The sequence below is a fragment of the Schistocerca americana genome, unplaced genomic scaffold, assembly GCF_021461395.2.
Source record: "Schistocerca americana isolate TAMUIC-IGC-003095 unplaced genomic scaffold, iqSchAmer2.1 HiC_scaffold_133, whole genome shotgun sequence".
In the NCBI taxonomy this organism is placed as follows: Eukaryota; Metazoa; Arthropoda; class Insecta; order Orthoptera; family Acrididae; genus Schistocerca; species Schistocerca americana.
This window is the reverse complement of record NW_025725405.1, coordinates 128,568-146,035: the sequence shown is the minus strand read 5'-3', so window position 1 is coordinate 146,035 and position 17,468 is coordinate 128,568. Positions and strand designations below refer to the sequence as shown.

Sequence of the window (17,468 nt, the reverse complement as noted above, 5' to 3'; positions counted from 1 at the left end):
CCGAACCCGACTCGTCGGGAAGCACTACAGCATTCACTCGGCAATGGCCATAATATCTTGAATACACTGGTTAGAGAAAATGAAAGAAAATGTCCGATTGCCGATGCGTAACAACTTTGGCCCTTGTCAGTACTTGGGCGGGTGAGCGCATGGGAACACAGGGCAGTATTGGCAGTTTTACTTCCTATTTTTGTTTCTCCTTTGTTTTCGGAGCTACAGCCCGATTCGGCCAGGGAGACGCCACCGTGAAATGAAGGGGGCGTGCTGTGTGTCCATCGCCTCGCCTCGCCTCTCCTTACCTCTCTCAGTCGTTTCTCGTGCTTGTCGTTTTGATATAGGCCGATTTGAGAGCGTCAGCTCTCGCGTCAGCTGAGCAAAGTCGAGACGAGTCGAGACACACTAAGGGCTGGTATGCAGCGAGTAAGAGGGCGAAAAAACAATAGTTTAAGAGCGCGTGGCAAAAGTACTCATACGCGAAATTAAAAGCCTGCTGCGGTGGCCGGGAATCGAACCCGGATCAACTGCTTGGAAGGCAACTATGCTGACCATTACACCACCACCGCACAAGCGAGCGCCCCGCCACCGCGCTGAGTCGGCTTCCCGCCTGTCGGCAGCGGCCGAAGGTGATCGTACCCGGCAGGCGCATTTCGAGGCAGGCTAGGGGAGCACATCCAGACGCATTCGGACAGCGTATCCGCGCACATTTCGCATCCTTTGGCAAGAGTCGGCGCCGGCGGCGCAAGAGTACGCAGAGGACCGCGTTCTGGCGGCATCTTTAAGCAGTGCAGTGCAGGATTCAGCGTCTGCAGCATCTTCTCCACAGAATGCTACGGCGCTTGACGGCAGTCCCACTTTCCCTTGAGACATCTGCTCGGGAAGCAGCGTGAAGGTACCGCTGGCCCGAGCATCGGTGGTTCAGTGGTAGAATGCTCGCCTGCCACGCGGGCGGCCCGGGTTCGATTCCCGGCCGATGCATCATTTTGTTTTTTCTCCGGTAGGGGTGCTGCGTGTCTTTCGCACTCGAACTGCGTGAGCCATGAGAATGAACCGCGGGATTCCGTGTGGAAAGAACCAATCATGCAGCGCGGACGACTGCTCGTTTGGACTCCTGCGTGCTATTGTACATACTGGCGTCGGCCTAGCATCGCAAGTTGCCTGCCGCGCCGTGAATGCACGTGTAGCAACAGAAAAAATGAGCCAGGGAGTGCAGACTCTCTACCACTTGTATTCGGTACTTACCAAGATTCCAGAAGGTTTAACGATCGCCTGCCTCGGTAGCGCAGTAGGCAGCGCGTAAGTCTCATAATCTTAAGGTCGTGAGTTCGATCCTCACCCGGGGCATCTAATTTTCTGTGACTGAAGGTGGTGCTGTTGCTAGGGCGCCAACTTATTTCTTGTTTGTTATCCGCAACGTTTCAACGCTTCAGCGGGAAAATGTTTACTTCCTGTTATTGCTACATACAGCTTCCCTATTCCTCTTCTCCCAGCAGAGCATGAAGCCAAAAGCATTGCTCTGCGACGTTTGAGGTGCGCGCCTTGCCAGTCAGTATGTGCAAAGATGCTCGCAAAGAGAGCGACAATGCGACAAGCGACCGTACGAACGGTCGAATGAAACGGCCGCATCCGGTGTGGTCTAGTGGCTAGGATACCTGGCTTTCACCCAGGAGGCCCGGGTTCGATTCCCGGTACCGGAACGGAATTTTTTCCACACGAATCGTGACAAGTTTGAGCTGTCCGAGCGGCCGTTTCCCGTCCTGCTCGCAATATAGCTACTGTTTCGTGACCGTCAGCAGAATATAGACTAGGGAAGCAGACACACGACGACCATAGGAATGGTGTATGGCTTCATGCCACCTGATTCCAGCGTAGGGCTGAGCAACTGCATCTGCCGAGGCCCGTTAGCTCAGTTGGTTAGAGCGTCGTGCTAATAACGCGAAGGTCGTGGGTTCGATCCCCCCACGGGCCACTTCTCTTTTACTACTGCGAAAAGGCAGCGCCGATTTCAGCTGGCGAGTGTGATGACCAAATGATCATCACCCTGCGTGGAAGTTGACAGAGGATCCGAACCCGACTCGTCGGGAAGCACTACAGCATTCACTCGGCAATGGCCATAATATCTTGAATACACTGGTTAGAGAAAATGAAAGAAAATGTCCGATTGCCGATGCGTAACAACTTTGGCCCTTGTCAGTACTTGGGCGGGTGAGCGCATGGGAACACAGGGCAGTATTGGCAGTTTTACTTCCTATTTTTGTTTCTCCTTTGTTTTCGGAGCTACAGCCCGATTCGGCCAGGGAGACGCCACCGTGAAATGAAGGGGGCGTGCTGTGTGTCCATCGCCTCGCCTCGCCTCTCCTTACCTCTCTCAGTCGTTTCTCGTGCTTGTCGTTTTGATATAGGCCGATTTGAGAGCGTCAGCTCTCGCGTCAGCTGAGCAAAGTCGAGACAAGTCGAGACACACTAAGGGCTGGTATGCAGCGAGTAAGAGGGCGAAAAAACAATAGTTTAAGAGCGCGTGGCAAAAGTACTCATACGCGAAATTAAAAGCCTGCTGCGGTGGCCGGGAATCGAACCCGGATCAACTGCTTGGAAGGCAACTATGCTGACCATTACACCACCACCGCACAAGCGAGCGCCCCGCCACCGCGCTGAGTCGGCTTCCCGCCTGTCGGCAGCGGCCGAAGGTGATCGTACCCGGCAGGCGCATTTCGAGGCAGGCTAGGGGAGCACATCCAGACGCATTCGGACAGCGTATCCGCGCACATTTCGCATCCTTTGGCAAGAGTCGGCGCCGGCGGCGCAAGAGTACGCAGAGGACCGCGTTCTGGCGGCATCTTTAAGCAGTGCAGTGCAGGATTCAGCGTCTGCAGCATCTTCTCCACAGAATGCTACGGCGCTTGACGGCAGTCCCACTTTCCCTTGAGACATCTGCTCGGGAAGCAGCGTGAAGGTACCGCTGGCCCGAGCATCGGTGGTTCAGTGGTAGAATGCTCGCCTGCCACGCGGGCGGCCCGGGTTCGATTCCCGGCCGATGCATCATTTTGTTTTTTCTCCGGTAGGGGTGCTGCGTGTCTTTCGCACTCGAACTGCGTGAGCCATGAGAATGAACCGCGGGATTCCGTGTGGAAAGAACCAATCATGCAGCGCGGACGACTGCTCGTTTGGACTCCTGCGTGCTATTGTACATACTGGCGTCGGCCTAGCATCGCAAGTTGCCTGCCGCGCCGTGAATGCACGTGTAGCAACAGAAAAAATGAGCCAGGGAGTGCAGACTCTCTACCACTTGTATTCGGTACTTACCAAGATTCCAGAAGGTCTAACGATCGCCTGCCTCGGTAGCGCAGTAGGCAGCGCGTAAGTCTCATAATCTTAAGGTCGTGAGTTCGATCCTCACCCGGGGCATCTAATTTTCTGTGACTGAAGGTGGTGCTGTTGCTAGGGCGCCAACTTATTTCTTGTTTGTTATCCGCAACGTTTCAACGCTTCAGCGGGAAAATGTTTACTTCCTGTTATTGCTACATACAGCTTCCCTATTCCTCTTCTCCCAGCAGAGCATGAAGCCAAAAGCATTGCTCTGCGACGTTTGAGGTGCGCGCCTTGCCAGTCAGTATGTGCAAAGATGCTCGCAAAGAGAGCGACAATGCGACAAGCGACCGTACGAACGGTCGAATGAAACGGCCGCATCCGGTGTGGTCTAGTGGCTAGGATACCTGGCTTTCACCCAGGAGGCCCGGGTTCGATTCCCGGTACCGGAACGGAATTTTTTCCACACGAATCGTGACAAGTTTGAGCTGTCCGAGCGGCCGTTTCCCGTCCTGCTCGCAATATAGCTACTGTTTCGTGACCGTCAGCAGAATATAGACTAGGGAAGCAGACACACGACGACCATAGGAATGGTGTATGGCTTCATGCCACCTGATTCCAGCCTAGGGCTGAGCAACTGCATCTGCCGAGGCCCGTTAGCTCAGTTGGTTAGAGTGTCGTGCTAATAACGCGAAGGTCGTGGGTTCGATCCCCCCACGGGCCACTTCTCTTTTACTACTGCGAAAAGGCAGCGCCGATTTCAGCTGGCGAGTGTGATGACCAAATGATCATCACCCTGCGTGGAAGTTGACAGAGGATCCGAACCCGACTCGTCGGGAAGCACTACAGCATTCACTCGGCAATGGCCATAATATCTTGAATACACTGGTTAGAGAAAATGAAAGAAAATGTCCGATTGCCGATGCGTAACAACTTTGGCCCTTGTCAGTACTTGGGCGGGTGAGCGCATGGGAACACAGGGCAGTATTGGCAGTTTTACTTCCTATTTTTGTTTCTCCTTTGTTTTCGGAGCTACAGCCCGATTCGGCCAGGGAGACGCCACCGTGAAATGAAGGGGGCGTGCTGTGTGTCCATCGCCTCGCCTCGCCTCTCCTTACCTCTCTCAGTCGTTTCTCGTGCTTGTCGTTTTGATATAGGCCGATTTGAGAGCGTCAGCTCTCGCGTCAGCTGAGCAAAGTCGAGACAAGTCGAGACACACTAAGGGCTGGTATGCAGCGAGTAAGAGGGCGAAAAAACAATAGTTTAAGAGCGCGTGGCAAAAGTACTCATACGCGAAATTAAAAGCCTGCTGCGGTGGCCGGGAATCGAACCCGGATCAACTGCTTGGAAGGCAACTATGCTGACCATTACACCACCACCGCACAAGCGAGCGCCCCGCCACCGCGCTGAGTCGGCTTCCCGCCTGTCGGCAGCGGCCGAAGGTGATCGTACCCGGCAGGCGCATTTCGAGGCAGGCTAGGGGAGCACATCCAGACGCATTCGGACAGCGTATCCGCGCACATTTCGCATCCTTTGGCAAGAGTCGGCGCCGGCGGCGCAAGAGTACGCAGAGGACCGCGTTCTGGCGGCATCTTTAAGCAGTGCAGTGCAGGATTCAGCGTCTGCAGCATCTTCTCCACAGAATGCTACGGCGCTTGACGGCAGTCCCACTTTCCCTTGAGACATCTGCTCGGGAAGCAGCGTGAAGGTGCCGCTGGCCCGAGCATCGGTGGTTCAGTGGTAGAATGCTCGCCTGCCACGCGGGCGGCCCGGGTTCGATTCCCGGCCGATGCATCATTTTGTTTTTTCTCCGGTAGGGGTGCTGCGTGTCTTTCGCACTCGAACTGCGTGAGCCATGAGAATGAACCGCGGGATTCCGTGTGGAAAGAACCAATCATGCAGCGCGGACGACTGCTCGTTTGGACTCCTGCGTGCTATTGTACATACTGGCGTCGGCCTAGCATCGCAAGTTGCCTGCCGCGCCGTGAATGCACGTGTAGCAACAGAAAAAATGAGCCAGGGAGTGCAGACTCTCTACCACTTGTATTCGGTACTTACCAAGATTCCAGAAGGTCTAACGATCGCCTGCCTCGGTAGCGCAGTAGGCAGCGCGTAAGTCTCATAATCTTAAGGTCGTGAGTTCGATCCTCACCCGGGGCATCTAATTTTCTGTGACTGAAGGTGGTGCTGTTGCTAGGGCGCCAACTTATTTCTTGTTTGTTATCCGCAACGTTTCAACGCTTCAGCGGGAAAATGTTTACTTCCTGTTATTGCTACATACAGCTTCCCTATTCCTCTTCTCCCAGCAGAGCATGAAGCCAAAAGCATTGCTCTGCGACGTTTGAGGTGCGCGCCTTGCCAGTCAGTATGTGCAAAGATGCTCGCAAAGAGAGCGACAATGCGACAAGCGACCGTACGAACGGTCGAATGAAACGGCCGCATCCGGTGTGGTCTAGTGGCTAGGATACCTGGCTTTCACCCAGGAGGCCCGGGTTCGATTCCCGGTACCGGAACGGAATTTTTTCCACACGAATCGTGACAAGTTTGAGCTGTCCGAGCGGCCGTTTCCCGTCCTGCTCGCAATATAGCTACTGTTTCGTGACCGTCAGCAGAATATAGACTAGGGAAGCAGACACACGACGACCATAGGAATGGTGTATGGCTTCATGCCACCTGATTCCAGCGTAGGGCTGAGCAACTGCATCTGCCGAGGCCCGTTAGCTCAGTTGGTTAGAGCGTCGTGCTAATAACGCGAAGGTCGTGGGTTCGATCCCCCCACGGGCCACTTCTCTTTTACTACTGCGAAAAGGCAGCGCCGATTTCAGCTGGCGAGTGTGATGACCAAATGATCATCACCCTGCGTGGAAGTTGACAGAGGATCCGAACCCGACTCGTCGGGAAGCACTACAGCATTCACTCGGCAATGGCCATAATATCTTGAATACACTGGTTAGAGAAAATGAAAGAAAATGTCCGATTGCCGATGCGTAACAACTTTGGCCCTTGTCAGTACTTGGGCGGGTGAGCGCATGGGAACACAGGGCAGTATTGGCAGTTTTACTTCCTATTTTTGTTTCTCCTTTGTTTTCGGAGCTACAGCCCGATTCGGCCAGGGAGACGCCACCGTGAAATGAAGGGGGCGTGCTGTGTGTCCATCGCCTCGCCTCGCCTCTCCTTACCTCTCTCAGTCGTTTCTCGTGCTTGTCGTTTTGATATAGGCCGATTTGAGAGCGTCAGCTCTCGCGTCAGCTGAGCAAAGTCGAGACAAGTCGAGACACACTAAGGGCTGGTATGCAGCGAGTAAGAGGGCGAAAAAACAATAGTTTAAGAGCGCGTGGCAAAAGTACTCATACGCGAAATTAAAAGCCTGCTGCGGTGGCCGGGAATCGAACCCGGATCAACTGCTTGGAAGGCAACTATGCTGACCATTACACCACCACCGCACAAGCGAGCGCCCCGCCACCGCGCTGAGTCGGCTTCCCGCCTGTCGGCAGCGGCCGAAGGTGATCGTACCCGGCAGGCGCATTTCGAGGCAGGCTAGGGGAGCACATCCAGACGCATTCGGACAGCGTATCCGCGCACATTTCGCATCCTTTGGCAAGAGTCGGCGCCGGCGGCGCAAGAGTACGCAGAGGACCGCGTTCTGGCGGCATCTTTAAGCAGTGCAGTGCAGGATTCAGCGTCTGCAGCATCTTCTCCACAGAATGCTACGGCGCTTGACGGCAGTCCCACTTTCCCTTGAGACATCTGCTCGGGAAGCAGCGTGAAGGTACCGCTGGCCCGAGCATCGGTGGTTCAGTGGTAGAATGCTCGCCTGCCACGCGGGCGGCCCGGGTTCGATTCCCGGCCGATGCATCATTTTGTTTTTTCTCCGGTAGGGGTGCTGCGTGTCTTTCGCACTCGAACTGCGTGAGCCATGAGAATGAACCGCGGGATTCCGTGTGGAAAGAACCAATCATGCAGCGCGGACGACTGCTCGTTTGGACTCCTGCGTGCTATTGTACATACTGGCGTCGGCCTAGCATCGCAAGTTGCCTGCCGCGCCGTGAATGCACGTGTAGCAACAGAAAAAATGAGCCAGGGAGTGCAGACTCTCTACCACTTGTATTCGGTACTTACCAAGATTCCAGAAGGTCTAACGATCGCCTGCCTCGGTAGCGCAGTAGGCAGCGCGTAAGTCTCATAATCTTAAGGTCGTGAGTTCGATCCTCACCCGGGGCATCTAATTTTCTGTGACTGAAGGTGGTGCTGTTGCTAGGGCGCCAACTTATTTCTTGTTTGTTATCCGCAACGTTTCAACGCTTCAGCGGGAAAATGTTTACTTCCTGTTATTGCTACATACAGCTTCCCTATTCCTCTTCTCCCAGCAGAGCATGAAGCCAAAAGCATTGCTCTGCGACGTTTGAGGTGCGCGCCTTGCCAGTCAGTATGTGCAAAGATGCTCGCAAAGAGAGCGACAATGCGACAAGCGACCGTACGAACGGTCGAATGAAACGGCCGCATCCGGTGTGGTCTAGTGGCTAGGATACCTGGCTTTCACCCAGGAGGCCCGGGTTCGATTCCCGGTACCGGAACGGAATTTTTTCCACACGAATCGTGACAAGTTTGAGCTGTCCGAGCGGCCGTTTCCCGTCCTGCTCGCAATATAGCTACTGTTTCGTGACCGTCAGCAGAATATAGACTAGGGAAGCAGACACACGACGACCATAGGAATGGTGTATGGCTTCATGCCACCTGATTCCAGCGTAGGGCTGAGCAACTGCATCTGCCGAGGCCCGTTAGCTCAGTTGGTTAGAGCGTCGTGCTAATAACGCGAAGGTCGTGGGTTCGATCCCCCCACGGGCCACTTCTCTTTTACTACTGCGAAAAGGCAGCGCCGATTTCAGCTGGCGAGTGTGATGACCAAATGATCATCACCCTGCGTGGAAGTTGACAGAGGATCCGAACCCGACTCGTCGGGAAGCACTACAGCATTCACTCGGCAATGGCCATAATATCTTGAATACACTGGTTAGAGAAAATGAAAGAAAATGTCCGATTGCCGATGCGTAACAACTTTGGCCCTTGTCAGTACTTGGGCGGGTGAGCGCATGGGAACACAGGGCAGTATTGGCAGTTTTACTTCCTATTTTTGTTTCTCCTTTGTTTTCGGAGCTACAGCCCGATTCGGCCAGGGAGACGCCACCGTGAAATGAAGGGGGCGTGCTGTGTGTCCATCGCCTCGCCTCGCCTCTCCTTACCTCTCTCAGTCGTTTCTCGTGCTTGTCGTTTTGATATAGGCCGATTTGAGAGCGTCAGCTCTCGCGTCAGCTGAGCAAAGTCGAGACAAGTCGAGACACACTAAGGGCTGGTATGCAGCGAGTAAGAGGGCGAAAAAACAATAGTTTAAGAGCGCGTGGCAAAAGTACTCATACGCGAAATTAAAAGCCTGCTGCGGTGGCCGGGAATCGAACCCGGATCAACTGCTTGGAAGGCAACTATGCTGACCATTACACCACCACCGCACAAGCGAGCGCCCCGCCACCGCGCTGAGTCGGCTTCCCGCCTGTCGGCAGCGGCCGAAGGTGATCGTACCCGGCAGGCGCATTTCGAGGCAGGCTAGGGGAGCACATCCAGACGCATTCGGACAGCGTATCCGCGCACATTTCGCATCCTTTGGCAAGAGTCGGCGCCGGCGGCGCAAGAGTACGCAGAGGACCGCGTTCTGGCGGCATCTTTAAGCAGTGCAGTGCAGGATTCAGCGTCTGCAGCATCTTCTCCACAGAATGCTACGGCGCTTGACGGCAGTCCCACTTTCCCTTGAGACATCTGCTCGGGAAGCAGCGTGAAGGTACCGCTGGCCCGAGCATCGGTGGTTCAGTGGTAGAATGCTCGCCTGCCACGCGGGCGGCCCGGGTTCGATTCCCGGCCGATGCATCATTTTGTTTTTTCTCCGGTAGGGGTGCTGCGTGTCTTTCGCACTCGAACTGCGTGAGCCATGAGAATGAACCGCGGGATTCCGTGTGGAAAGAACCAATCATGCAGCGCGGACGACTGCTCGTTTGGACTCCTGCGTGCTATTGTACATACTGGCGTCGGCCTAGCATCGCAAGTTGCCTGCCGCGCCGTGAATGCACGTGTAGCAACAGAAAAAATGAGCCAGGGAGTGCAGACTCTCTACCACTTGTATTCGGTACTTACCAAGATTCCAGAAGGTCTAACGATCGCCTGCCTCGGTAGCGCAGTAGGCAGCGCGTAAGTCTCATAATCTTAAGGTCGTGAGTTCGATCCTCACCCGGGGCATCTAATTTTCTGTGACTGAAGGTGGTGCTGTTGCTAGGGCGCCAACTTATTTCTTGTTTGTTATCCGCAACGTTTCAACGCTTCAGCGGGAAAATGTTTACTTCCTGTTATTGCTACATACAGCTTCCCTATTCCTCTTCTCCCAGCAGAGCATGAAGCCAAAAGCATTGCTCTGCGACGTTTGAGGTGCGCGCCTTGCCAGTCAGTATGTGCAAAGATGCTCGCAAAGAGAGCGACAATGCGACAAGCGACCGTACGAACGGTCGAATGAAACGGCCGCATCCGGTGTGGTCTAGTGGCTAGGATACCTGGCTTTCACCCAGGAGGCCCGGGTTCGATTCCCGGTACCGGAACGGAATTTTTTCCACACGAATCGTGACAAGTTTGAGCTGTCCGAGCGGCCGTTTCCCGTCCTGCTCGCAATATAGCTACTGTTTCGTGACCGTCAGCAGAATATAGACTAGGGAAGCAGACACACGACGACCATAGGAATGGTGTATGGCTTCATGCCACCTGATTCCAGCGTAGGGCTGAGCAACTGCATCTGCCGAGGCCCGTTAGCTCAGTTGGTTAGAGCGTCGTGCTAATAACGCGAAGGTCGTGGGTTCGATCCCCCCACGGGCCACTTCTCTTTTACTACTGCGAAAAGGCAGCGCCGATTTCAGCTGGCGAGTGTGATGACCAAATGATCATCACCCTGCGTGGAAGTTGACAGAGGATCCGAACCCGACTCGTCGGGAAGCACTACAGCATTCACTCGGCAATGGCCATAATATCTTGAATACACTGGTTAGAGAAAATGAAAGAAAATGTCCGATTGCCGATGCGTAACAACTTTGGCCCTTGTCAGTACTTGGGCGGGTGAGCGCATGGGAACACAGGGCAGTATTGGCAGTTTTACTTCCTATTTTTGTTTCTCCTTTGTTTTCGGAGCTACAGCCCGATTCGGCCAGGGAGACGCCACCGTGAAATGAAGGGGGCGTGCTGTGTGTCCATCGCCTCGCCTCGCCTCTCCTTACCTCTCTCAGTCGTTTCTCGTGCTTGTCGTTTTGATATAGGCCGATTTGAGAGCGTCAGCTCTCGCGTCAGCTGAGCAAAGTCGAGACAAGTCGAGACACACTAAGGGCTGGTATGCAGCGAGTAAGAGGGCGAAAAAACAATAGTTTAAGAGCGCGTGGCAAAAGTACTCATACGCGAAATTAAAAGCCTGCTGCGGTGGCCGGGAATCGAACCCGGATCAACTGCTTGGAAGGCAACTATGCTGACCATTACACCACCACCGCACAAGCGAGCGCCCCGCCACCGCGCTGAGTCGGCTTCCCGCCTGTCGGCAGCGGCCGAAGGTGATCGTACCCGGCAGGCGCATTTCGAGGCAGGCTAGGGGAGCACATCCAGACGCATTCGGACAGCGTATCCGCGCACATTTCGCATCCTTTGGCAAGAGTCGGCGCCGGCGGCGCAAGAGTACGCAGAGGACCGCGTTCTGGCGGCATCTTTAAGCAGTGCAGTGCAGGATTCAGCGTCTGCAGCATCTTCTCCACAGAATGCTACGGCGCTTGACGGCAGTCCCACTTTCCCTTGAGACATCTGCTCGGGAAGCAGCGTGAAGGTACCGCTGGCCCGAGCATCGGTGGTTCAGTGGTAGAATGCTCGCCTGCCACGCGGGCGGCCCGGGTTCGATTCCCGGCCGATGCATCATTTTGTTTTTTCTCCGGTAGGGGTGCTGCGTGTCTTTCGCACTCGAACTGCGTGAGCCATGAGAATGAACCGCGGGATTCCGTGTGGAAAGAACCAATCATGCAGCGCGGACGACTGCTCGTTTGGACTCCTGCGTGCTATTGTACATACTGGCGTCGGCCTAGCATCGCAAGTTGCCTGCCGCGCCGTGAATGCACGTGTAGCAACAGAAAAAATGAGCCAGGGAGTGCAGACTCTCTACCACTTGTATTCGGTACTTACCAAGATTCCAGAAGGTCTAACGATCGCCTGCCTCGGTAGCGCAGTAGGCAGCGCGTAAGTCTCATAATCTTAAGGTCGTGAGTTCGATCCTCACCCGGGGCATCTAATTTTCTGTGACTGAAGGTGGTGCTGTTGCTAGGGCGCCAACTTATTTCTTGTTTGTTATCCGCAACGTTTCAACGCTTCAGCGGGAAAATGTTTACTTCCTGTTATTGCTACATACAGCTTCCCTATTCCTCTTCTCCCAGCAGAGCATGAAGCCAAAAGCATTGCTCTGCGACGTTTGAGGTGCGCGCCTTGCCAGTCAGTATGTGCAAAGATGCTCGCAAAGAGAGCGACAATGCGACAAGCGACCGTACGAACGGTCGAATGAAACGGCCGCATCCGGTGTGGTCTAGTGGCTAGGATACCTGGCTTTCACCCAGGAGGCCCGGGTTCGATTCCCGGTACCGGAACGGAATTTTTTCCACACGAATCGTGACAAGTTTGAGCTGTCCGAGCGGCCGTTTCCCGTCCTGCTCGCAATATAGCTACTGTTTCGTGACCGTCAGCAGAATATAGACTAGGGAAGCAGACACACGACGACCATAGGAATGGTGTATGGCTTCATGCCACCTGATTCCAGCGTAGGGCTGAGCAACTGCATCTGCCGAGGCCCGTTAGCTCAGTTGGTTAGAGCGTCGTGCCAATAACGCGAAGGTCGTGGGTTCGATCCCCCCACGGGCCACTTCTCTTTTACTACTGCGAAAAGGCAGCGCCGATTTCAGCTGGCGAGTGTGATGACCAAATGATCATCACCCTGCGTGGAAGTTGACAGAGGATCCGAACCCGACTCGTCGGGAAGCACTACAGCATTCACTCGGCAATGGCCATAATATCTTGAATACACTGGTTAGAGAAAATGAAAGAAAATGTCCGATTGCCGATGCGTAACAACTTTGGCCCTTGTCAGTACTTGGGCGGGTGAGCGCATGGGAACACAGGGCAGTATTGGCAGTTTTACTTCCTATTTTTGTTTCTCCTTTGTTTTCGGAGCTACAGCCCGATTCGGCCAGGGAGACGCCACCGTGAAATGAAGGGGGCGTGCTGTGTGTCCATCGCCTCGCCTCGCCTCTCCTTACCTCTCTCAGTCGTTTCTCGTGCTTGTCGTTTTGATATAGGCCGATTTGAGAGCGTCAGCTCTCGCGTCAGCTGAGCAAAGTCGAGACAAGTCGAGACACACTAAGGGCTGGTATGCAGCGAGTAAGAGGGCGAAAAAACAATAGTTTAAGAGCGCGTGGCAAAAGTACTCATACGCGAAATTAAAAGCCTGCTGCGGTGGCCGGGAATCGAACCCGGATCAACTGCTTGGAAGGCAACTATGCTGACCATTACACCACCACCGCACAAGCGAGCGCCCCGCCACCGCGCTGAGTCGGCTTCCCGCCTGTCGGCAGCGGCCGAAGGTGATCGTACCCGGCAGGCGCATTTCGAGGCAGGCTAGGGGAGCACATCCAGACGCATTCGGACAGCGTATCCGCGCACATTTCGCATCCTTTGGCAAGAGTCGGCGCCGGCGGCGCAAGAGTACGCAGAGGACCGCGTTCTGGCGGCATCTTTAAGCAGTGCAGTGCAGGATTCAGCGTCTGCAGCATCTTCTCCACAGAATGCTACGGCGCTTGACGGCAGTCCCACTTTCCCTTGAGACATCTGCTCGGGAAGCAGCGTGAAGGTACCGCTGGCCCGAGCATCGGTGGTTCAGTGGTAGAATGCTCGCCTGCCACGCGGGCGGCCCGGGTTCGATTCCCGGCCGATGCATCATTTTGTTTTTTCTCCGGTAGGGGTGCTGCGTGTCTTTCGCACTCGAACTGCGTGAGCCATGAGAATGAACCGCGGGATTCCGTGTGGAAAGAACCAATCATGCAGCGCGGACGACTGCTCGTTTGGACTCCTGCGTGCTATTGTACATACTGGCGTCGGCCTAGCATCGCAAGTTGCCTGCCGCGCCGTGAATGCACGTGTAGCAACAGAAAAAATGAGCCAGGGAGTGCAGACTCTCTACCACTTGTATTCGGTACTTACCAAGATTCCAGAAGGTCTAACGATCGCCTGCCTCGGTAGCGCAGTAGGCAGCGCGTAAGTCTCATAATCTTAAGGTCGTGAGTTCGATCCTCACCCGGGGCATCTAATTTTCTGTGACTGAAGGTGGTGCTGTTGCTAGGGCGCCAACTTATTTCTTGTTTGTTATCCGCAACGTTTCAACGCTTCAGCGGGAAAATGTTTACTTCCTGTTATTGCTACATACAGCTTCCCTATTCCTCTTCTCCCAGCAGAGCATGAAGCCAAAAGCATTGCTCTGCGACGTTTGAGGTGCGCGCCTTGCCAGTCAGTATGTGCAAAGATGCTCGCAAAGAGAGCGACAATGCGACAAGCGACCGTACGAACGGTCGAATGAAACGGCCGCATCCGGTGTGGTCTAGTGGCTAGGATACCTGGCTTTCACCCAGGAGGCCCGGGTTCGATTCCCGGTACCGGAACGGAATTTTTTCCACACGAATCGTGACAAGTTTGAGCTGTCCGAGCGGCCGTTTCCCGTCCTGCTCGCAATATAGCTACTGTTTCGTGACCGTCAGCAGAATATAGACTAGGGAAGCAGACACACGACGACCATAGGAATGGTGTATGGCTTCATGCCACCTGATTCCAGCGTAGGGCTGAGCAACTGCATCTGCCGAGGCCCGTTAGCTCAGTTGGTTAGAGCGTCGTGCCAATAACGCGAAGGTCGTGGGTTCGATCCCCCCACGGGCCACTTCTCTTTTACTACTGCGAAAAGGCAGCGCCGATTTCAGCTGGCGAGTGTGATGACCAAATGATCATCACCCTGCGTGGAAGTTGACAGAGGATCCGAACCCGACTCGTCGGGAAGCACTACAGCATTCACTCGGCAATGGCCATAATATCTTGAATACACTGGTTAGAGAAAATGAAAGAAAATGTCCGATTGCCGATGCGTAACAACTTTGGCCCTTGTCAGTACTTGGGCGGGTGAGCGCATGGGAACACAGGGCAGTATTGGCAGTTTTACTTCCTATTTTTGTTTCTCCTTTGTTTTCGGAGCTACAGCCCGATTCGGCCAGGGAGACGCCACCGTGAAATGAAGGGGGCGTGCTGTGTGTCCATCGCCTCGCCTCGCCTCTCCTTACCTCTCTCAGTCGTTTCTCGTGCTTGTCGTTTTGATATAGGCCGATTTGAGAGCGTCAGCTCTCGCGTCAGCTGAGCAAAGTCGAGACAAGTCGAGACACACTAAGGGCTGGTATGCAGCGAGTAAGAGGGCGAAAAAACAATAGTTTAAGAGCGCGTGGCAAAAGTACTCATACGCGAAATTAAAAGCCTGCTGCGGTGGCCGGGAATCGAACCCGGATCAACTGCTTGGAAGGCAACTATGCTGACCATTACACCACCACCGCACAAGCGAGCGCCCCGCCACCGCGCTGAGTCGGCTTCCCGCCTGTCGGCAGCGGCCGAAGGTGATCGTACCCGGCAGGCGCATTTCGAGGCAGGCTAGGGGAGCACATCCAGACGCATTCGGACAGCGTATCCGCGCACATTTCGCATCCTTTGGCAAGAGTCGGCGCCGGCGGCGCAAGAGTACGCAGAGGACCGCGTTCTGGCGGCATCTTTAAGCAGTGCAGTGCAGGATTCAGCGTCTGCAGCATCTTCTCCACAGAATGCTACGGCGCTTGACGGCAGTCCCACTTTCCCTTGAGACATCTGCTCGGGAAGCAGCGTGAAGGTACCGCTGGCCCGAGCATCGGTGGTTCAGTGGTAGAATGCTCGCCTGCCACGCGGGCGGCCCGGGTTCGATTCCCGGCCGATGCATCATTTTGTTTTTTCTCCGGTAGGGGTGCTGCGTGTCTTTCGCACTCGAACTGCGTGAGCCATGAGAATGAACCGCGGGATTCCGTGTGGAAAGAACCAATCATGCAGCGCGGACGACTGCTCGTTTGGACTCCTGCGTGCTATTGTACATACTGGCGTCGGCCTAGCATCGCAAGTTGCCTGCCGCGCCGTGAATGCACGTGTAGCAACAGAAAAAATGAGCCAGGGAGTGCAGACTCTCTACCACTTGTATTCGGTACTTACCAAGATTCCAGAAGGTCTAACGATCGCCTGCCTCGGTAGCGCAGTAGGCAGCGCGTAAGTCTCATAATCTTAAGGTCGTGAGTTCGATCCTCACCCGGGGCATCTAATTTTCTGTGACTGAAGGTGGTGCTGTTGCTAGGGCGCCAACTTATTTCTTGTTTGTTATCCGCAACGTTTCAACGCTTCAGCGGGAAAATGTTTACTTCCTGTTATTGCTACATACAGCTTCCCTATTCCTCTTCTCCCAGCAGAGCATGAAGCCAAAAGCATTGCTCTGCGACGTTTGAGGTGCGCGCCTTGCCAGTCAGTATGTGCAAAGATGCTCGCAAAGAGAGCGACAATGCGACAAGCGACCGTACGAACGGTCGAATGAAACGGCCGCATCCGGTGTGGTCTAGTGGCTAGGATACCTGGCTTTCACCCAGGAGGCCCGGGTTCGATTCCCGGTACCGGAACGGAATTTTTTCCACACGAATCGTGACAAGTTTGAGCTGTCCGAGCGGCCGTTTCCCGTCCTGCTCGCAATATAGCTACTGTTTCGTGACCGTCAGCAGAATATAGACTAGGGAAGCAGACACACGACGACCATAGGAATGGTGTATGGCTTCATGCCACCTGATTCCAGCGTAGGGCTGAGCAACTGCATCTGCCGAGGCCCGTTAGCTCAGTTGGTTAGAGCGTCGTGCCAATAACGCGAAGGTCGTGGGTTCGATCCCCCCACGGGCCACTTCTCTTTTACTACTGCGAAAAGGCAGCGCCGATTTCAGCTGGCGAGTGTGATGACCAAATGATCATCACCCTGCGTGGAAGTTGACAGAGGATCCGAACCCGACTCGTCGGGAAGCACTACAGCATTCACTCGGCAATGGCCATAATATCTTGAATACACTGGTTAGAGAAAATGAAAGAAAATGTCCGATTGCCGATGCGTAACAACTTTGGCCCTTGTCAGTACTTGGGCGGGTGAGCGCATGGGAACACAGGGCAGTATTGGCAGTTTTACTTCCTATTTTTGTTTCTCCTTTGTTTTCGGAGCTACAGCCCGATTCGGCCAGGGAGACGCCACCGTGAAATGAAGGGGGCGTGCTGTGTGTCCATCGCCTCGCCTCGCCTCTCCTTACCTCTCTCAGTCGTTTCTCGTGCTTGTCGTTTTGATATAGGCCGATTTGAGAGCGTCAGCTCTCGCGTCAGCTGAGCAAAGTCGAGACAAGTCGAGACACACTAAGGGCTGGTATGCAGCGAGTAAGAGGGCGAAAAAACAATAGTTTAAGAGCGCGTGGCAAAAGTACTCATACGCGAAATTAAAAGCCTGCTGCGGTGGCCGGGAATCGAACCCGGATCAACTGCTTGGAAGGCAACTATGCTGACCATTACACCACCACCGCACAAGCGAGCGCCCCGCCACCGCGCTGAGTCGGCTTCCCGCCTGTCGGCAGCGGCCGAAGGTGATCGTACCCGGCAGGCGCATTTCGAGGCAGGCTAGGGGAGCACATCCAGACGCATTCGGACAGCGTATCCGCGCACATTTCGCATCCTTTGGCAAGAGTCGGCGCCGGCGGCGCAAGAGTACGCAGAGGACCGCGTTCTGGCGGCATCTTTAAGCAGTGCAGTGCAGGATTCAGCGTCTGCAGCATCTTCTCCACAGAATGCTACGGCGCTTGACGGCAGTCCCACTTTCCCTTGAGACATCTGCTCGGGAAGCAGCGTGAAGGTACCGCTGGCCCGAGCATCGGTGGTTCAGTGGTAGAATGCTCGCCTGCCACGCGGGCGGCCCGGGTTCGATTCCCGGCCGATGCATCATT

At 54.8% G+C, this 17,468-nt stretch overlaps 42 non-coding genes across 42 annotated transcripts; 33 read left to right on the top strand and 9 right to left on the bottom strand.

The window, feature by feature from the left end:
* Positions 1–491: 491 nt before the first annotated feature.
* On the bottom strand, positions 492–563 carry Trnag-ucc. Its single transcript has one exon. It is a non-coding gene; the product is annotated as a tRNA-Gly (tRNA).
* A 341-nt stretch (positions 564–904) lies between these two features.
* Positions 905–975, top strand: Trnag-gcc. The gene has a single exon. It is a non-coding gene; the product is annotated as a tRNA-Gly (tRNA).
* Positions 976–1,268: 293 nt separating this feature from the next.
* On the top strand, positions 1,269–1,341 carry Trnam-cau. The gene has a single exon. It is a non-coding gene; the product is annotated as a tRNA-Met (tRNA).
* Positions 1,342–1,622: 281 nt separating this feature from the next.
* Trnae-uuc lies at positions 1,623–1,694 on the top strand. The gene has a single exon. It is a non-coding gene; the product is annotated as a tRNA-Glu (tRNA).
* Positions 1,695–1,892: 198 nt separating this feature from the next.
* On the top strand, positions 1,893–1,966 carry Trnai-aau. The gene has a single exon. It is a non-coding gene; the product is annotated as a tRNA-Ile (tRNA).
* A 586-nt stretch (positions 1,967–2,552) lies between these two features.
* Trnag-ucc lies at positions 2,553–2,624 on the bottom strand. Its single transcript has one exon. It is a non-coding gene; the product is annotated as a tRNA-Gly (tRNA).
* Positions 2,625–2,965: 341 nt separating this feature from the next.
* Trnag-gcc lies at positions 2,966–3,036 on the top strand. The gene has a single exon. It is a non-coding gene; the product is annotated as a tRNA-Gly (tRNA).
* Positions 3,037–3,329: 293 nt separating this feature from the next.
* Trnam-cau lies at positions 3,330–3,402 on the top strand. Its single transcript has one exon. It is a non-coding gene; the product is annotated as a tRNA-Met (tRNA).
* Positions 3,403–3,683: 281 nt separating this feature from the next.
* Positions 3,684–3,755, top strand: Trnae-uuc. The gene has a single exon. It is a non-coding gene; the product is annotated as a tRNA-Glu (tRNA).
* Positions 3,756–3,953: 198 nt separating this feature from the next.
* On the top strand, positions 3,954–4,027 carry Trnai-aau. Its single transcript has one exon. It is a non-coding gene; the product is annotated as a tRNA-Ile (tRNA).
* A 586-nt stretch (positions 4,028–4,613) lies between these two features.
* Positions 4,614–4,685, bottom strand: Trnag-ucc. Its single transcript has one exon. It is a non-coding gene; the product is annotated as a tRNA-Gly (tRNA).
* A 341-nt stretch (positions 4,686–5,026) lies between these two features.
* Trnag-gcc lies at positions 5,027–5,097 on the top strand. Its single transcript has one exon. It is a non-coding gene; the product is annotated as a tRNA-Gly (tRNA).
* Positions 5,098–5,390: 293 nt separating this feature from the next.
* On the top strand, positions 5,391–5,463 carry Trnam-cau. Its single transcript has one exon. It is a non-coding gene; the product is annotated as a tRNA-Met (tRNA).
* Positions 5,464–5,744: 281 nt separating this feature from the next.
* Trnae-uuc lies at positions 5,745–5,816 on the top strand. Its single transcript has one exon. It is a non-coding gene; the product is annotated as a tRNA-Glu (tRNA).
* Positions 5,817–6,014: 198 nt separating this feature from the next.
* Trnai-aau lies at positions 6,015–6,088 on the top strand. The gene has a single exon. It is a non-coding gene; the product is annotated as a tRNA-Ile (tRNA).
* A 586-nt stretch (positions 6,089–6,674) lies between these two features.
* On the bottom strand, positions 6,675–6,746 carry Trnag-ucc. The gene has a single exon. It is a non-coding gene; the product is annotated as a tRNA-Gly (tRNA).
* A 341-nt stretch (positions 6,747–7,087) lies between these two features.
* Positions 7,088–7,158, top strand: Trnag-gcc. Its single transcript has one exon. It is a non-coding gene; the product is annotated as a tRNA-Gly (tRNA).
* Positions 7,159–7,451: 293 nt separating this feature from the next.
* Positions 7,452–7,524, top strand: Trnam-cau. The gene has a single exon. It is a non-coding gene; the product is annotated as a tRNA-Met (tRNA).
* A 281-nt stretch (positions 7,525–7,805) lies between these two features.
* On the top strand, positions 7,806–7,877 carry Trnae-uuc. Its single transcript has one exon. It is a non-coding gene; the product is annotated as a tRNA-Glu (tRNA).
* A 198-nt stretch (positions 7,878–8,075) lies between these two features.
* Trnai-aau lies at positions 8,076–8,149 on the top strand. The gene has a single exon. It is a non-coding gene; the product is annotated as a tRNA-Ile (tRNA).
* A 586-nt stretch (positions 8,150–8,735) lies between these two features.
* Positions 8,736–8,807, bottom strand: Trnag-ucc. Its single transcript has one exon. It is a non-coding gene; the product is annotated as a tRNA-Gly (tRNA).
* A 341-nt stretch (positions 8,808–9,148) lies between these two features.
* Trnag-gcc lies at positions 9,149–9,219 on the top strand. The gene has a single exon. It is a non-coding gene; the product is annotated as a tRNA-Gly (tRNA).
* Positions 9,220–9,512: 293 nt separating this feature from the next.
* Trnam-cau lies at positions 9,513–9,585 on the top strand. Its single transcript has one exon. It is a non-coding gene; the product is annotated as a tRNA-Met (tRNA).
* Positions 9,586–9,866: 281 nt separating this feature from the next.
* Positions 9,867–9,938, top strand: Trnae-uuc. Its single transcript has one exon. It is a non-coding gene; the product is annotated as a tRNA-Glu (tRNA).
* Positions 9,939–10,136: 198 nt separating this feature from the next.
* Trnai-aau lies at positions 10,137–10,210 on the top strand. Its single transcript has one exon. It is a non-coding gene; the product is annotated as a tRNA-Ile (tRNA).
* A 586-nt stretch (positions 10,211–10,796) lies between these two features.
* Positions 10,797–10,868, bottom strand: Trnag-ucc. The gene has a single exon. It is a non-coding gene; the product is annotated as a tRNA-Gly (tRNA).
* Positions 10,869–11,209: 341 nt separating this feature from the next.
* On the top strand, positions 11,210–11,280 carry Trnag-gcc. Its single transcript has one exon. It is a non-coding gene; the product is annotated as a tRNA-Gly (tRNA).
* A 293-nt stretch (positions 11,281–11,573) lies between these two features.
* Trnam-cau lies at positions 11,574–11,646 on the top strand. The gene has a single exon. It is a non-coding gene; the product is annotated as a tRNA-Met (tRNA).
* Positions 11,647–11,927: 281 nt separating this feature from the next.
* Trnae-uuc lies at positions 11,928–11,999 on the top strand. The gene has a single exon. It is a non-coding gene; the product is annotated as a tRNA-Glu (tRNA).
* A 198-nt stretch (positions 12,000–12,197) lies between these two features.
* Trnai-aau lies at positions 12,198–12,271 on the top strand. The gene has a single exon. It is a non-coding gene; the product is annotated as a tRNA-Ile (tRNA).
* Positions 12,272–12,857: 586 nt separating this feature from the next.
* Trnag-ucc lies at positions 12,858–12,929 on the bottom strand. Its single transcript has one exon. It is a non-coding gene; the product is annotated as a tRNA-Gly (tRNA).
* A 341-nt stretch (positions 12,930–13,270) lies between these two features.
* On the top strand, positions 13,271–13,341 carry Trnag-gcc. Its single transcript has one exon. It is a non-coding gene; the product is annotated as a tRNA-Gly (tRNA).
* Positions 13,342–13,634: 293 nt separating this feature from the next.
* Positions 13,635–13,707, top strand: Trnam-cau. Its single transcript has one exon. It is a non-coding gene; the product is annotated as a tRNA-Met (tRNA).
* Positions 13,708–13,988: 281 nt separating this feature from the next.
* On the top strand, positions 13,989–14,060 carry Trnae-uuc. The gene has a single exon. It is a non-coding gene; the product is annotated as a tRNA-Glu (tRNA).
* Positions 14,061–14,258: 198 nt separating this feature from the next.
* On the top strand, positions 14,259–14,332 carry Trnai-aau. Its single transcript has one exon. It is a non-coding gene; the product is annotated as a tRNA-Ile (tRNA).
* A 586-nt stretch (positions 14,333–14,918) lies between these two features.
* On the bottom strand, positions 14,919–14,990 carry Trnag-ucc. Its single transcript has one exon. It is a non-coding gene; the product is annotated as a tRNA-Gly (tRNA).
* A 341-nt stretch (positions 14,991–15,331) lies between these two features.
* Positions 15,332–15,402, top strand: Trnag-gcc. The gene has a single exon. It is a non-coding gene; the product is annotated as a tRNA-Gly (tRNA).
* A 293-nt stretch (positions 15,403–15,695) lies between these two features.
* Trnam-cau lies at positions 15,696–15,768 on the top strand. Its single transcript has one exon. It is a non-coding gene; the product is annotated as a tRNA-Met (tRNA).
* A 281-nt stretch (positions 15,769–16,049) lies between these two features.
* On the top strand, positions 16,050–16,121 carry Trnae-uuc. Its single transcript has one exon. It is a non-coding gene; the product is annotated as a tRNA-Glu (tRNA).
* A 198-nt stretch (positions 16,122–16,319) lies between these two features.
* Trnai-aau lies at positions 16,320–16,393 on the top strand. The gene has a single exon. It is a non-coding gene; the product is annotated as a tRNA-Ile (tRNA).
* Positions 16,394–16,979: 586 nt separating this feature from the next.
* Positions 16,980–17,051, bottom strand: Trnag-ucc. The gene has a single exon. It is a non-coding gene; the product is annotated as a tRNA-Gly (tRNA).
* Positions 17,052–17,392: 341 nt separating this feature from the next.
* Trnag-gcc lies at positions 17,393–17,463 on the top strand. Its single transcript has one exon. It is a non-coding gene; the product is annotated as a tRNA-Gly (tRNA).
* The last annotated feature ends 5 nt before the right edge of the window (positions 17,464–17,468 follow it).